At 41.7% G+C, this 15,024-nt stretch overlaps 2 long non-coding RNA genes across 2 annotated transcripts; one reads left to right on the top strand and one right to left on the bottom strand.

Annotated features, from left to right (window-relative positions):
• Positions 1–11,036: 11,036 nt before the first annotated feature.
• LOC130164581 (uncharacterized) lies at positions 11,037–12,881 on the top strand. Its single transcript, XR_008826628.1, has 4 exons — positions 11,037–11,618; positions 12,188–12,270; positions 12,443–12,539; positions 12,744–12,881. It is a non-coding gene; the product is annotated as an uncharacterized LOC130164581 (long non-coding RNA).
• Positions 12,526–14,538, bottom strand: LOC130164580 (uncharacterized). Its single transcript, XR_008826627.1, has 3 exons — positions 14,381–14,538; positions 13,680–13,749; positions 12,526–13,584 (listed from the first exon to the last, which is right to left on the bottom strand). It is a non-coding gene; the product is annotated as an uncharacterized LOC130164580 (long non-coding RNA).
• Between the last annotated feature and the right edge of the window lie 486 nt (positions 14,539–15,024).

The raw sequence follows: 15,024 nt of genomic DNA, 5'->3' as shown, positions 1-15,024 counted from the left end.
AGCACCTTTTCCAGCATGAACGACTCAATAAATCAATCCATCCCAGATAGGCCAAGACTACAATTAAGACATTTCCCACCACTACACAACAGAGTTAACAGGCTGCTTTAAATATGGAACCCTATCCCTCTGGCTAGCTGCCCAACCAATACTAACTAACTCACTCAACCCTAGTCTTCATGCAGGTCAGCAGCGGGATGGATTAAACACAAAGCCCAGCAACCTTCGTTAACTTCCAGCATACTGAAAATCACCTAGACAGTCCTGGTAGTGCCCCCGAGCACAGCTCTAACCACTTACTGCACAAAAACAACAAATTTAAACAAAAAAATTCAATGGAGACAGCTAGTGCCCCACATTGCTTATGCCTATCAGGAATAAGGGTTCCAAATGACTCAGAAGCCTTCAACCCTTACTGGTAGTTCAGGAAAATGTGTAATATTTGCAGGACAAGATCTATGGAGCAACACTTGTATGGATTCCACTAGTGGAATACAAACAGTTAATCCACAAAAGCCCCTAAAAATACCAAAGCACCAAAACCTGTGTGAAACACTCCCCTACAGAAACTTTACATTGCCGGTTTCCCAGCACTAACTATTAAGGATCCCGGACGAGCCCCCATTTATTACCGACTGGCTCTAGGCCAGCAACAAAAAGGGAGGCCACACACAGACACTTTGATCAAGAAACGATTTATTTAACTCAAATGCATAACCAAAGTAACCAACCAAATGGTGTGTGTAAGTAAGAAAGTTATCAGTCATGTTAGAAGTGTGTGGATGGGTGAAAATATGGTGTAGTGTATATTGTAAGATGCAACAAACCAAACAAAGGGAGACAGGCTGTAGTGGCTGCAGCAGGCCCAGCTGAGAGAGAGACAGACTACCTGAGGGGCGGACCTTTATGCCTTTTGGGAGGCCCTACCCAAACGGGCTCGTATTACCTAACCAGCCTCCAAGCTCCGCCTTCAAGCAAACTCCCATAACTGCAGGAGAAGAGTGAGGCAACATGCCAGGAGAATGGAAAAGGGTCGTCACAAATCAGAGTGCCCTCGATAGTTTTTCTGACAGCCATTGTACAGTTTCAATTCTTATAAGACTTATTACACTGGACAATTTTAGTTTATCTGACCACTAGCCTCATCCTGGAAGAGCACCTGGTTTCACAGTTTTCTCCACAATACCTTTTTGACCCTGTGCAGCACTCACCCTGGTTTCCTTCATTACCACCAAAAATTGGCCAGGCCGATAATCGGGGGCTCCATAGTTCAGATTGAAAGTGGGTGAGAACATCAAAGTGACGTTCTATGTGAGCCACCATCTCTTGGTGATGTGACGGTTTGGGCGTCACACTAACTAGCACTATAGCATGTAAAATGGTGTTGGTGACCCTTGTTCCAAATCATTCTTTCTCCCTCTGTTTTTTTGACTCCATACTGATGACCAATTAGCTGACTAGTGATCACAGTAGAGACACAAATATTTATATGGTATTCATGCTTGATCTCAGCGTTCTGTTTACAGGTTGTTCAAGTCTCTAAAACTTCTGTACTTATTTTTGCAAAATGAAATTTTTGTGTGGTGGAACTGGTAATGAGAGTTTATCTTCTCCACAAGAACTGCAGTGGATAAAAAAGAACTAGAACTAACTGATGTGCCTTTTGTACCTTTTTGACACTGATCTACTCCTTCATCAGAACTGTTATTTTTCACATCTTTTTCTGTAACTGGTTCGTGTATTTCAATATTAGTGATGTACAGCCAATGAGTCTGTATGATAGAGATGGACATGGTTAATGATGTAACAGAGTTTGTCTAGCATGTGATTCCACTTGCTGTAATTGCTATGATCTCACATCTATGTATCTATATGGATTTAATGGCTCAAGGGCACTGTTACAACCCAGCTCACAGGGGAAAGGGAAGCAACACAAAAACCAGTTGGTATTAGGTATGAGGTTGTTTATTGTAACATAAATTATAAAAAATAATGGTTTACATGGACAAAACACAAACCAAGGAACGGGGCCGGCGGGTGCTGTCCAAATCAAAAACAGAATGTAACAAAAGGAGGACTCTCTAGGAGCTAATCGGTAAAATCATTTACCCAATTCAAAGTAAAAGGAAAAACATGGTGGCTACCAAACTGGCTACCAAAGCTGACCAAAAACTGTAATAGCAATTTTCATTGTTCATCCAATTTCCCATATTGCCATTACTTGCACAGGAGGGGCAGCCAGTTGTCTTTACGCAGACCCAAAAAGACAGAATCACTGTCCAGTCATCCTTGCAGGTTTAATTGTCGTTTTATTGACATAACCCAGAAAGTTTCCAACATACCACTTTCTCTACAGGTGTTGTCCCTTTGTCCTCTCTGCCTCAGGTCTGGTGAAAACTTGTGTGCCCTCCCACTTCCTGTGCCTACCTACTTCCTCCCACCTATACCCAACATATATCCTGTGTGTGTCTCCCATTACTGCCACCGTGTGTCCAAATCAATAATGAAATCTAAAGCCAAAAATAAAAAATAATAAAAATAATATAATCTGCCAACACTAACTAAAACTGCTCCTACACACCGGCCCCTAATTGTTTTAAATATAACTAAATAAACAATTACTGATGAATATTAAAAGGAGCTATATTACTTTTGGAACTTTCAACAACAACAACAAAAAGTACTATGTGTTGGCATTCTTTTTTCTTCCTGTTTCTTCAGTATTTTTCCCTTTTTTTTTCTTTTAATCTGTAGGTTTAACAGTCTGTTTCTTAGGCCCCAGCTTCGTGGAGAAGACAAATTTTAGTTATTGGTCTTTCCAAGATGTTGTTATTCATCTGAAGTTTAACTGTGCGCACAAGACCTTGTGCATCCGCTTTGGTTTCCAGTATTCTTCCCATTAACCAAGAGCCTCGAGGTGCAGTGGGATCAACGACTACAACAATATCACCTGGAGCAAAGCTTCTTTTCACATTTGACCATCGCTGTCGTTCTTGGATTAGCAGCGGGTATTCCTGCGTCCACCGTTTCCAAAAGAGACCTGCCATATACTGCACTTGTCTCCATCTGCGTTTGATGTATAAATCTTCTTTCACAAAGAGTCCAGGGGGCAGTATTGGCTTGGTTTTCAACAGAAGAAGGTGATTTGGTGTGAGTGCTTCCAGGTCCATTGGGTCATCAGAAATCTTGGTTATGGGTCAAAGTAAGGTTTGCAAACCTTCATCATCCAAAACTTGTTGGTTGAGAACAGAACGTAGCATATTTCTAACCATACGGATCAATCGTTCCCAAACACCACCGTGATGGGATCCTGCTGGTGGGTTAAAATACCATTTTATCCCTCGAATCAGGACAAAATCCAAAGTGCTATGCTGAAGCATAGCACTTTGGATTTTGATTCAGGCCACTGAGTGCTTCCCTCAGTTCCCTTTCCGCTCCAATGAAATTTGTGCCATTGTCTGACCTTAAGGATGAAACTTGACCTCGGCGACAGATAAATCTTCTTAATGCAGGAGTCTGTGTCGAGTGTATGTGCAACTTCAAGATGTACTGCCCTGCTTGCCATGCAGGTGAAGATTACACCATAACTTTTCACAAGAGTTCGTCCTCTTTTGATCTCTATAGGACCAAAGTAGTCCACGCCAACATCTGTAAATGGAGGTTTATCTGGTTGAATCCTCTCCAGGGGCAAGTCTGCCATTTTCTGTTCTCCCACCTTCCCACGCTGTCGTTTGCACACAACACAGTCTGATATGATCTTTCTTGCAGCAGAGTTAGCCTTGATGATCCAATACTTTTTACGGAGGCGAGAAAGCATATGGTTTCTTCCTCCATGTCCAAGTTGTTTGTGGATATGTCGTAGCAACAGTGTCGATATGTGAAGGTCTTTTGAAAGAATAATCGGGTGTTTCACTTCTTCAGGCATCGCCAGTCTGTTCAGGCGACCACCTACTCTCAGAAGTCCCTCATCCAGCACTGGATCCAGTTTGTACAAATGACTGCTTCTTTTGACATGAGTTTTACCAGCTTCCAGTACAGCGAGTTCTTCTTTGAATCTTTGTCTTTGGCTGAAAGAGATTACTGCCTTTTCAGCTTGGATGAGATCTTCAAGACAAAAACACTGTCCATGAAGTGTTGTTATGAAGATTGCATCTCCTTTTCCACATTCTCCTTCAGCTTGCTTGGATCTTTCTGAGAACTACTTACAGCAGTCTGAATCTCTTTTATTTTTTGAGTCAGTTTCAAGAGTGTTGTCTTTACTTTAAGTAGCCAGGCCACAGCAGTCTTCAGAACTCTCCATGATGAGAAGTAGTTGATCAGAGAATCTGTGGGGTTCAGTGCATTTCTGACAATGATGTTCACTGTGATGTCATGTTTGATTTCTGGATCAGTGACTGATATTGTTGGTTCCCAGTGAGGTTTTGGCCATTCTAGTTCTGGTTTACAGAGAAATTCTGGTCCCTTGATCAATCTCTTACAGTTTAAGAAACGGCTTGCTGTTAGCTCTCTAGAGGCTTCGTCTGCTGGATTTTCTTTTGTGCTGACATACCTCCATTGTTTTACATTAGTAGCATCCCTCACGAAGGAGATCCTGTTTGCTACAAATGTTTTGAAGCGTTTAGTTTCGTTGTTAATGTACTTAAGCACTGTAGTGCTATCAATCCAAAAGATTGATTGGTCCAGTGGAAGCTGCAATTCCTTTTGTAGCATTATGTCTACTCTGACAGCTAAGACTGCAGCTGCAAGTTCGAGTCTGGGGATTGTCATCTGTTTCAATGGTGCCACTCTTGATTTTCCAATTATGAATGCAACATGCACTTCTTTGTGGATGTTTTCTAATCTTAGATATGAAGCAATGCCATAGCCTTTTTCTTTTTTCAGATCTGCTAGCCATTCTGTCCACTTTTGAGAGAAGATTTGGGGTATATTTTCATCCCATCCAATGTTTTCCTTGCAGAGCTCCTGCATTATCAGTTTGGCTGGCAGAGTAAATGGTGCAAGAAATCCTAAGGGGTCGTATATAGAGCCTACAACAGATAAGATGCCACATCTTGTGTGTGGTCGTTCTCGTGCTGCAATTTTGAACCTAAAGACGTCTGTCTCAACACACCAGTGCAGTCCTAGAGCTCTCTCTATTGGCAGATTGTCTTTGTCCAAGTCCAAATGCTTGATTTCTTTGACTCTGTTTTCTGGTGGGATAGATGTTAATACAGCGCGGCTGTTGCTGATCCATTTTGAGAGTGTGAATCCTCCCTTCGGGCAGAGAGCAGTCAGGTCCTTTACCATCTGAATTGCATCCTGTTCTGAAGGCAATCATCAACATAAAAGTTGGCTTTGATGGTGTTTGTCACCTCTGTTGGAAAGTGAGCCTTGTTGTCTTCAGCAGTCTTTCTCAATGCAAAGTTTGCACAACTAGGTGATGACACGGCTCCAAAAAGATGTACATTCATCCGGTATTCAACAAGGTTTTGCTGCACATTGCCATTGGGCCACCACAGAAATCTCAGATAGTCGATATGCCTTTCTGATACTTTGACCTGATGAAACATAGCTTTAATGTCAGCCATCAAAGCAACTGGCTCTTGCCTGAATCTGATGAGGACACCAATGAGCGAGTTAGTAAGGTCTGGGCCCTGTAGCAGTTGGCAGTTGAGTGATGTTCCTTTAAAAACAGCACCGCAGTCAAATACAACTCTTAAAGTTCCCTTCTTTAAATGATATACACCGTGATGTGGAATGTACCAGAGATGTCCATCAGTCCGGTCCAGTTGGTCTTCTGGTACCACTTCAGCATAACCGCTGTCAATCATCTCTGTGAGGAAAGATCTATAATCATCATGAAATTTATCATTCTTCATGAATTTGCGTTTCAGGCTCTGGATGCGCTGCTCTGCAATGCAGCGGTTATTTGGCATGCTTGGATATTCTTGTGTGAAAGGCAGGTCAAGGCAGTAGTGTCCATCCTTCATCTTTGCTGAATGATTCATGATATCCAAGAATTTGACATCTTCTCTTGACATCTCCTCTGTTTCTTTGCTGGTTCTTTCAATGAAGTCCTGATTATACTGTTTCACCAGTAATTCCTCTAGATTCACAATGGATATGCGATTGACAGCAACAGAAGGACAGCCATTTTCCTCCCTGATGTCATCGTCTTCTCTCAATGGACCATAAATGACCCACCCCAATAGGGTCCTCACAGCATATGGTCCATCCCCCTGGCTATTGACCACTTCCAAAGGTTCCAGTACCTTGGAAGCATTTGTTCCAATGAGTAAGTCAATGCCAGAGTCTATTTCATGAATCTTGATGTTTTTCAAGTATGGCCACTTGGCAGGTCTTCTTGTTTAGGAATGTTGTACTGAGAAACAGGCATAGTCTTGTGTGTAAACACATCAGAAAGTTGAATGAAATCATCATTGTCCAGCCCAGATATTTCTAAATCTTTGATATGATAACTGCTCACAGACTTCACTTGATTCACGGTACGCAAAAGAACATTAGTCTTATGTCCTGTTCTGTTCAGCCTTCTCAACAAACTTTCGGTGCAAAATGTAGATGAACTTCCATGATCCAAGAATGCATATGTTTGCAACACTGTGTCCCCCTTGTGACTTTTAACTTGTACTGGTACAATGGAGAAGATACAGGTTTCATCACCGGCCCCAATATGCCCACAAGTCTGAGGTGAGAGAACAGCATTGCATCCAGTTGATTTCTCTTTTTGTTCTGTATGTTCTGGCTTCTTTTCTTTGTCCTTGTGTTCAATGTGAAGTATTTCAGGGTGATTTTGGTTGCACACATCACAGATCAAACGACTCTTGCAGTCTTTGCTCATGTGTGCTATTTTCAGACATCCAAAACAGACCCCCTTCTCCTTTAGGAAGTCTATTTTTTCTCTGTGCATTTTCTTCCTGAGCTGTGGACAGCACGCCAATGTGTGACCACTTTTGTTACAGAACAGACAAGAACTTAAAGAGTTTGTGATGGTCGAGATATTTCTTTTCATTTCATTTGGTATCAATTTTTCCTGCACTGATGTTTCTATCGGTGTTACAGTAGTTGCAAAGCCACTTACTCTTGGTCTTGATTTTTCTCTTGGTTTCACAAAAGCAGAGCTTTTGGCAGCTGTTGCTGGCTTGGCGTCCTGGATGTTTCCAAAAAGTGGATCTGACAGTATCTTCACTTGTTTTTCTATGAAGTTTACCAAGTCAGGGAATTTAGCCCGATGTCCACGTTGCTCCTGTAGCTCACATGCCCTGTTCCTCCACCTCTCTCTGAGCTTGTAAGGCAGTTTCAGCAGAATGATTCTCATACTGGATACAACATTCATTTCCTCCATATAGGTGAGATGTTCCATTGCATTGCAACAACCTCTAAGGAACAGTGAGAATGCCTGCAATAATTTCACATCCTCTGATTTGATGACTGACCAGGCAAATGCTTTATCGATATATGCAGTGGCAATCTTATGTTCGTTACCAAAATGTTCCTTAAGCAGATCTTTTGCCTTTTTATAGCCCAGGGCTGAAGGCAGATGTTGGCATCTGTGGACCAAATCCTGCGGATGCCTTTTGGTATACTGCTCTAGAAAATGTAAGCAGTCACTGTGGTCATCCGTCTTTTTTACCACTCCTCTCTCAAATGCTCTGATGAAGGCTTCATATTGCAGAGGATCACCATCATAAACAGGAATGTCTCTTGGTGGTAAAGTAGATGAGAGGTTTTGTTGAACCAGAAGTGCAGTTATGTCATTTTGCCTCTGAATTATGTCACAGATGTCACTTGAATTACCTTTGTTCACCACAGGGGGTGCAGTACTGACATGGCTCTGTACACCTTGCACATGAGTCTGAACATGTTGTCTTTCAACAGGTAGGTGTTCATCTGCATGTGGCTTTAATTCAGCTGATGCTTCACGTTGAGCAGTTGCTTTCCTTAGATAAGAGTTCATTCCATCAGAAACACTGGAATTGCTTCCAGCTCCCATGGTCTCCAATACATTGATCTTTGCAGTAGTTGCTGCAAGTTCAGTTTCCAGTTCCAGTTGCTCTTTCATCCTTTTTAATTGTTCTTGCTGTGCTTCAAGCTCATGTTTTTTCTTCAGGGCAGCAATCCGTTCCATGAGAACAACTTTTTCTGCCTGAGCTTTAATGCAAACAGAGGATGTTGAAGCTGCAAATGATGATGAAGTAGAAGAACTGGATTTGGGCTTTAAGTTGGGTTTTGGGGCATTTGAAACACTGTCATCTGGTCCAATTTCATCAGCATTTACATCACTGCGTTGTGTGGCATTTTCAGGCTCAACAATGGTGTGTTTTATTTGCTGTCCAACATCAGTTAACCACACATGTACATCTTTAATAAAACCATCAAGAGTTTCCATTCTCTGTTGAAACCACTGATTTTGCTTTTCAAGTTCATCTTCAGGCAGTGGTACTTTCACCAGTGACTCATGGCTTTCCTTTGCTTCATCACACAATTTGATTAATTCACACAAGTTAGATTCTACTTCAGTTGCATTTTCCTTTGATTTACTGAGCTCTTTCAGTGTTTCCATTAACTTGTTTGCCTGTTTGCATTTAATGCTTCTTGTCTTCTGACATTTTTCAACAAACATTTCCAAACCTTTAGCAGTGTGTTTAGTGACCCTTTTTTCCCTTTCAGGTTCCCTTCCAGCAACATCGGACATATTTGCAGCAATCCAGTTAGAGGTGTTTCAAACAGCTGATTGTAGCATGCAGTCATTCGATCATCAGTCCACTGATTAGCACAGGCAGCATCAATCGTTGATTGAGGTGTGGTCGTCAGGTTTGTGCATGAAACAACCTCTTTTTCCGTGAAAACAATCCTTTCATTCCTTATGAATGATCCACAAATCCAAATCCACTCCAATAAAGCGAAGTTTTCACTTAGCTGTAATAGCAATTTTCATTGTTCATCCAATTTCCCATATTGCCATTACTTGCACAGGAGGGGCAGCCAGTTGTCTTTACGCAGACCCAAAAAGACAGAATCAATGTCCAGTCAGCCTTGCTGGTTTAATTGTCGTTTTATTGACAAAACCCCGAAGGTTTCCAACATACCACTTTCTCTACAGGTGTTGTCCCTTTGTCCTCTGTGCCTCAGGTCTGGTGAAAACTTGTGTGCCCTCCCACTTCCTGTGCCTACCTACTTCCTCCCACCTATACCCAACATATATCCTGTGTGTGTCTCCCATTACTGCCACCGTGTGTCCAAAAATAAAAAATAATAAAAATAATATAATCTGCCAACACTAACTAAAACTGCTCCTACAAAAACCAAAAACACACCAGGAACAGCATCCCTTCACCTAGTGTATGTAACAACAAATAGCTACAAGTGGAGGAATCAGCAAAATGAGTGTAATACTAAATCCTCAACCTGAACCCACTTCCAGGCTTCAAAGATGCCAAGAGTAAAACAAAAAGAAACAAAACTGTCACAAAACAAACTACCAATCTCTGCTATCTTACAGTTCACACAAGACAAATATTCTCTCAACAAAGAGGCGAGCTGCCACTAACAGTCAGCTGCCTGGACTGACAGACTGGCCGGAGTTTTATATCCGGTGGTTCCTGATTGGGCGGCAGGGATTGGCCGGCTGCAAACAAACCGCACCAATCAGGCCAGAGAGGGTGGAGCATCTGGGTGGACGGAGCAGGCAGCTCGGCAGGCAGCCTGGCAGACAGGGAAATTAAACACAACAAAAATGGCCAGAGTGGCGGCCGTAACAGGCACCTTCTCTTGGAGGTAGATATATGCCACTGGCAGCTTTGAGAGATCACCAGTTCATGAGAGATGTGCCTGAAGTGAGCTGCAGAGCGTAGCACGGTGTGCAAATATTGTGCAATAACGTCTGTATGTACAAAGTATGAACATATATGCTCTCTGTGATTTGTAGAAATGTTCATGAATAGTGTTATGAGAGAGTCGCTGTATGTTTTAAGTGCTGAAATGTTCAAATAACGGCATATCGCACTCTTTAAGCTAGCTAGTTAGCATCTGTGCTAAAATAACTTCTGTTCTTTAGAAGTGTGCTGTGTGAATGACCAGTTTGTTTTGTGTTCCTGTTCAGACAATAAATGGCGCCACATAAAGATAAGCAAGCCTCCTGCTCTTTATTCTCCACACACAATGCAGAGTTGAAGTGTTACAGTGAAGTGCAGCAGAGCACAGTTACACTCAGAGATACAACTGAAACTGTCCTGTAATTATATCACAGTTATGCTTGAAGGAATAGTTGGGGTTATTGGATGTGGGATTGTGTGAGGTAGTCATGTATAGTCAGTGTGTTACCTACAGGAGATTCAGATCAGTGCGCTGCAAGTTAAGAGAGGCAGCAGAGAACACGGTACACTCGCGGAGTGACGTGCTACTGTGAACGGGGTCAGCAGAAAAAAACAGTTTTAGACACTTTTAAACGATGCCCACCGAAACATCCAATGGTTGTTTAAATATTTACTTCATGTAGAATATTTCAACCCGTTATCTTCCTGTCAAAACAGCACTTTCCTTCGGTACAACATTTTTCTCAACTGCTGAACTGACTGAGGTAACACACTGACTATCTATTATTACCAGTAAACAATAGTTTTTGACCTCTGAACATCATCCACATAGGTCTGGGTGAATAGTCAATCATGCAGTCAGCATCAAAAACACATTCACACTAGATACAAAAGTTTACAAAAGTCTTAGAATTACAAACACCAACATCTAAAATCCATTAAAGAAAATTAAGATTTTGGCATTTTGTACACATCTCCCCATGAATTTTACTGTGTTCCTCTATTCTTCACGTCTGCTGTTGGAGCAGCTGCTCATCCACTAACCACAAGGTTGGGGGTTCTGTGCCCGGCTCCTTCTGTCTATACAGCATGTGAGCTGAACCTTGGTGGGTAAGCCCGGTGCCTTGAATGGCAGCTCTGCCACTATCAGTGTGCAAGTGTGTGGCTAAATGAAAAGCAAATTGTGAAGCTCTTTGTATATTAAAGGGGACATATTATGCAAAATGCACTTTTCCATGGTTTTCTATCAGTAGTATGTGTCCCTGGCATGTCTACGAACCCCCCAAACATGAGAAAAGTCCATCCTCTCCGTCTTTTGCTTTCTCCACCTTTCAAGAAATGTGTGCTCAAACGGGCGAATTGGAGATTTTCCCCTGATGTCGTCAAGAAGGGCGATGCCACCTTCCCCCGGGTGGGTGACACTCCCCGAGCTAGGTGTGTGTTCCGCCCACTGAGTCCGCCTTGCAGACGTTATCGTTACTTCCCTCGCAGACACTGGCTTTCGGTAGAACAATGTCGAAGGTACAAGCGAAACACAGTAGTTGCTTTGTTGTTGGCTGCACAAACCAACACAGAAGTCTTTTTTTAATCCCTACGCCCGAGGATCTGAAGACCCAGTGGATTCATGTTATTTTTGATGGAAATGCTCTCGCTCCAAGCCCGAAAGTGTTGTACGTGTGTGCTAACCATTTCACCTCGGACTGCTTTCTCCACGAGGGCCAGTACAATGCAGGATTTGCTACAAGTCTCAAGATAAAGCTTGGATCAGTATCGACTGTCCGTGGTCCAACTTTGAACTTGGGAGCTGTAAGTTTTACCATTTTATGTTGCTTTACTATATGTTCACGAGAGCCTGTTGCGTGTGTTGTGAGCATGGCAGCTAATGTGGCTAACCTTTAGCGTCGTCGACACGCAGCCGGGTACAGATTGTATGTAATTCTTCTGCTTGGTATCGCCGTGTGACATTGATTAGAGCCACCCTGTTAAATGTATTATACTTTAAATGCGTTTTAGCTGTCTGTAAAGTCGAGCCGACAAAATTCAGACTAAAAACAGGCTCTGTAGTGATTAGCATAGGTGTCCGGGCTTGTTTATTAGTGCTGTGAAAGTTATTTGTGAGAGTCATGCCTTATGATGGCCGTTTTAACGTTTATATCATGTTTACAGATACAGTGCCTGTAGGAAATATCTAGATAAGCGCAGAGTTAAGGGGATATGTCCAAGGGTATAGTCTGTAATATACATTTTTTGCATTTTACACATATTTACAAGCTATTGACAACCCGATTTACACATAATTGAGTGCATTTGTTGTTATCATTTTTGCACTGCTTGCAACTGTTGCCATAACTACTGCCTCTGTTTCCTCTGTTCAGGCCAGCACATCAAGTGTATCTATACAGCTTCCTGCAACAAGGGATGTTGCATGCCAGACTTCAGCCCCACATCAGAAGTACAGGTCTGTAGCCATCTGAAGTGCATCTACTTTTGATAAACCTAACAGTCATTTATCAGTCTTGGAATAATGTGCAGGTTAATGAAGCTTAGGTTACTTAGAACTTGTGAGAGTGTGTAGCCTAAGGTTTCTGTCAAAATTAACATCTTTGATTTTCTCTTTACTGTACCTCCAGACTCTACCTGGCTGCCATGTACTACAATGAAAATGCTGACTGACCACAAGCCCAAACAAAAGAAGGAGAACCACTGTTCAAGGTCCAATTTCCAAAGGTGTGTTATATTATTTTATTTTTCAACCAAAAAATGTTTTGTACACATTGTATTGAGTATTGCACGTATAATGTTATGACAGTTCCATCAACAACAAAATACAGTAAAGAAGAAGTTAGAAACAGACTTTCAGTCATTGTTTTGTAAAAAACAACAAAAAAAAGTGAAAAATGTAAACAAAATCTTTTGTGTTTTATCAAACAGGGAATGTGGTGGACCTCATATTTGAAAAAGTCTTTGTTGACCTGGGACCATACACAGAAGCTGCTTTGGCCATCCAAATCCCAGAGGACCTCACTGCACAGTTCGAGCGGCCTGAGAAGGAGGAGGTCATATCCAGCTCTGTGTCCCGGTTCTATCATGGGCCAGTCTAAAACCCACGTACTGGGGCATGTGGCGTCAGGAAACTCGGCATGGATGCGTAGGACCAGGCAGGCTGGAATGACAACCCGGATTCTGCGACCAAGGAAGCCCCAGCACCAGCTCACAAAGCTCCTATAGGCTAGATACCTGTACTGACTAAAACAACTGGACAGGGCATTTAGTCTTTCAAACATATATCTATGATGTGTCTCACAATTTTTTTTTACCGATCCAGTGAATCCTACAGTTTTTTTATTATCACTGATTATAAGTCCCTCATTTGATGTAAATAAATACTTGATTGTTACTAAAGAAATGACTCCTCTGAATTCATATATTATATGCACACTATCTGCTGATAAAAGAACTTTACAAATCAAAGAGCAGCTAAACTAATTTATTTGAGGGTGTGTTACTCTATTTGTAGTGTGTTATTACCATTGTAAAAATATGTGCACTGAAGTAAAACAAGACTGCCTAACATATTTTATTTAGATTGAAACTATGTTTTAACAAAGAAGCAAAACGTACTGGTGTATTCCACTCAACCGTAAAGGACCATAGTCAGTGCGGTACATGTTGCAGGCATTCTGGAGGGAGTACACATTGAGGCAAGCTCCAACCCAGGACGGTCTACCATACATGGTAAATCTTCCTCGATCTCCCATAGCCGTCTGGTAACCTACAGTGAATTGCAAATGGTAAATGCTATGGTTTATTATTAATGTAATGTAATCAAAACAAATTACTGATTAGTTTGTCCAGTGAGAATGCTACCTGTGGTATCTCCTAGCAGCAGATATTCTCAGCTTCTGTGGGCATGGTTGCACAGTTTCCACAGGAGCACCTATCCAACATATAGAGAAAAATGGTAACATTCACCAAAATATAAAGCTTGTGAAATTCAAACACTGACAGACAGTGGAGCTAAGGTGGGTAAGAAGTAAGCTTGGCTACATATCAAGCGCATATAACATAGGTAATTTATAACATGTCACTTATTGCATATAATATGGAGCTTGACAACAGTGTAGTGTAGAAAACTGCCCAGTTTAGTCTTTGACTAAAGATTACTGTTGCTGTCAGACATGTTTATGCTGATTTACAGCTTTCATTGTAATACATAAAATAAATTTACTACATAAAGGAAGATGTCATGATGAGCATCTCTGCTCAAAACATGGAGAAAAATTATTTACTTTGTCAGCATCTATTAAAATATCTGACTAGTACTGACATTGAACACCTGTAGCAGTCCACATACAACAAACATTTTCAGACTGTAAAAGTATATCTAAGGAGGCATGACAGATAACTACATTACGCAATTCACAATAGTGCTTATTTACCAAAAGAGCTCCCAGTAATGACGAGACAGTAACAGTTAGCATTAGCTACCTAGCTACATGTTAGTAACTGTGTGCCAGCACTCATCAACAAACTGAAAATGTAATGTCAAAATACACAAAATTGATTACCAAACATTCAGAAACGTCTTGCTGCAGTTGTAGAGTTTGAACTTCTTCAGCAGCCTCTCCCTCTGGGTCAGATTCTGGATAAAAGTCGTGTGGTTGAACCAAATTGCTACCGACGCCAGGTCGCCTGTCACAGTCACCGTAAACATTAGAGCATGGTGCCAGAAGCCCGAACAGCATCCCCTTCCGGAGAGGGGCGTGGTCAGGCACAGCTCATTTGCATTTAAAGCTACAGACACAAAAACAGCCTGTTCTGAACAAGGCTGAAAAGAGGGGTTTACAGGCATGCTGAAATATAGGATCAGAGTGGATTTTTTAGCAAGAAGCTTCAAAGACATGCTTTGGGGACCTCTGAGACTTATTCAAACTTGTTGAAAAGGAGCATAATATGTCCCCTTTAAGATTAAAAAAAGGTGTCCATTTAAAGGGTTTTTGGGCAAGTTTTCCTGATCCACATCAAGGGTCTAAGGGCAGATTTTAAAGCCCCTCGAGACAAATATTTTGCTACAAAAATAAAACTGACTGGAGCAGTTTGTAATAATGGAATGACAAAAATTCAAAATCAGCATGAAAATATTCAACAGACAGAAAACTGTAATGGCCCGCTGGTGTCTCTGTGAAGTTCCTGCCTATTAAGGCAGAGGATG

This window comes from Seriola aureovittata, chromosome 23 (assembly GCF_021018895.1).
Source record: "Seriola aureovittata isolate HTS-2021-v1 ecotype China chromosome 23, ASM2101889v1, whole genome shotgun sequence".
Lineage (NCBI taxonomy): Eukaryota > Metazoa > Chordata > Actinopteri > Carangiformes > Carangidae > Seriola > Seriola aureovittata.
This window is presented reverse-complemented; position numbering and strand designations above follow the sequence as displayed.